At 42.8% G+C, this 2,723-nt stretch overlaps 1 pseudogene; it reads right to left on the reverse strand.

The window, feature by feature from the left end:
* Positions 1–852: 852 nt before the first annotated feature.
* On the reverse strand, positions 853–1,363 carry Rps20-ps6 (ribosomal protein S20, pseudogene 6; annotated as a pseudogene).
* Between the last annotated feature and the right edge of the window lie 1,360 nt (positions 1,364–2,723).

Raw genomic sequence — 2,723 nt, forward strand, 5'->3', positions numbered from 1 at the left:
CAAAGCCCTGTATACATTCATCTCTTAAGAATATTCATAACAACCTGTAAATGTGCAGAGAGGAATCTCAATATCCTCCCCCCTGTTCTCTTCTCCTCTCTAAAACTTTTCTTCCGCCCATCCTTCCTTCTCATCCAATGACAGGCCCTGTTCTATCTTGTACCTGCCTTCACCTGCATAATGACATCATCCTACAATTAACCACAGTGAAAGCAGAATGGTGTTGGTGGAAAGGGTAAGCCTCTCTAAAAGCCACAGACATCACTGAGCTTAGAGAAGGCAACTGGTGAGAATTTTGATATCAGGAAGCATTTCACAAAGTAGCACCTTGCTTTTCTTAGCGTATTCCTTTCTGACTCCTAGGTATCTGAAAGAACGTTAGTCTAAAGAGCCAGTCTTGAGACTGCATTTGTAGTAAGTGACTGACAGACGGATGTGCATCACTTCTGTGCAGCTTCCTCTTTTCATGTTTTGTAATATCTTCAACAATCTCAAAGACAAAAACAACAGGTTCAATTGTTCCCGCACATTGTGTCCTTCCTCTAAGCCACTTTCTCGTCCCATGTTGTACACATATAAACACAGAAACAAAATACACCCTCAACTGTTCCCCTCTAAGTTTCTTATCTCAACAAGCCTACATATTAGGTGTGTCATGGACTGCAAAGACAGGTTCATCTCAGGACAAGAGGAAGCAAGATCCACACCTAGGCCACTGTCTTATTTTGTGTACAAAGATTTAAAGGATGCCTCTGTGTTGGTTACATTCGTGTTACTGTAACAAATGCCTGAGACAATTAACATATACAGAAAAATGGTTTTAGAGCATTGTAGAGCTGCTGTATCTTTTTTTTTTTTAACAATTAAGTCAATTTATTTAAACAGTTGACTTAGGCATCTGCAATGGTGACTTCAACCTCCACTCCAGGCTCAATACTGATGGAAGTAATCTGCTTAACAATCTCTGAAGGACTGTGTAAGTCAATGAGTCGCTTGTGGATTCTCATCTGGAAACGATCTCACGTCTTGGAACCTTCACCGCAAGGGGTTTTTCTGGTAGTGATTCTCAGCGTCTTGGTAGGCATGCGCACTGGTCCTTTCACTTTCAGATTCTTCTCCTTTGCGCCTCTGATCAAGTCCGCACAAACCTTTTCCAGCGACTTCACGTTGCGGCTGGTGAGCGTGATTCGAACCCGGTGAATCGCCACTTGGGGTTCCACGGGAGTCTTCCCGGTATCTTTAAATGCCATGGCTGAGGCGTGGCTTCCTGACCGACTTGTTCCTCAGCAGGAGTGAACAGCGGTGAGTCAGGACAGAACAGACTGGACAAGGCTCCACAGCACGCACCACAGGTCTCGGAAAGAGAGCTGCTGTATCTTACAACAGGGGGCAAAGGATAGGACAACTTTGCCCATGAGATGGCCAACAATGAAAAACAAAAAAAGAGCAAGAGAAGGGTCCTTCACTCCACTTCAGGGCCAAATATCACTTCTAGGTCACTAGGTCCTAAAACTTTCCATTAGCATGCACACCTTAAAATTTCTGCCGCTTTCTAAAAGTATCAACTTGGAGATAACGGTAAGCACATGAGCCTTTGGGAGCTGTGCACATCCAGCCCACAGCAATAACTGTGCTTGCACATCTGCATTTATCTACCGCACCTTACCATCCATGCTAGGGGGTGGCAAAAAGACATTGTATGGCCTAGAAAATATAAATTCTTCCCTACTGAAGAAAAATCTTGCCAATGCTTAAACACCAGCATTGTAAGGAGTCTTTACTATGGTTTGAACTTGTGTTATTACTACAATAGCAAACACCTTGAGTAGAAACATTTATCTCTCACCCCAAAACATAGATAACCTGAGAATGAATTTGCTTTTACACGCCTTCTTAGAGCTTTGAAAGAAATAAAGAGAACATCCAGATAGTTTTAAAAAAAAAAAACTTTACAAGTAAGGTTAGTAAGAACGATTTCTCCAATAATGGTGCTGTTCTATCTGGATACCTATAAAGAGAAAAGATGTTTAACCTATAATTTGGCCACGAGGCTACATGACTACCTCAGGGGTGCAGAGGTGGGTGTCTGAAGGCCTATGTGAGTTTGGACATTCAGGCCCAGAGCAAGGAGTAAAACCGTCCTACTTCTGCTGGTCTCTGGACAAGATTTTTGGGGTTTGGACACATCTGACTGGCTCCCAGAGTTACATGGCTTCCAACTCCACCTATCTAGTTAAAATTAGAGAAATCTAGACCACTCCCTCTATTACCCATATGCGGTGGTTTGTATATACTTGGCCCAGGGAGTGGCAGGATTAGAAGGTGTAGCCTTGTTGGAATAGGTGTGTTGCCATGGGCATGGTCTTAAAACCCTCACCCTAGCTGTCTGGAAGTCAGTATTCTGGCAGCAGCCTTCAGATGAAGACATAGAACTCTCAGCTACTCCTGCACCATGTCTGCCTGGATGCTGCCATGCTCCTGCTTGATGATATTGGACTGACCTCTGAACCTGTTGTAAGCCAGCCCTAACTAAACATTGTCCTTATAGGAGTTGCCTTGGTCATTGTGTCTGTTCACATCTGAAAAATTTGAGCTTCTACTTTTAAAAGAATGAGGTTTGATCTTTACCTAAAACCATATATAAAAATTAGCTTTAAAATGGACTAAAACCTTGAATATATGACTTACAACCACAAAGCTCTTAGGAGACAATGTAGGACAAA

The sequence above is a fragment of the Rattus norvegicus genome, chromosome 6 (genome assembly GCF_021556685.1).
Source record: "Rattus norvegicus strain SHRSP/BbbUtx chromosome 6, alternate assembly SHRSP_T2T, whole genome shotgun sequence".
Lineage (NCBI taxonomy): Eukaryota > Metazoa > Chordata > Mammalia > Rodentia > Muridae > Rattus > Rattus norvegicus.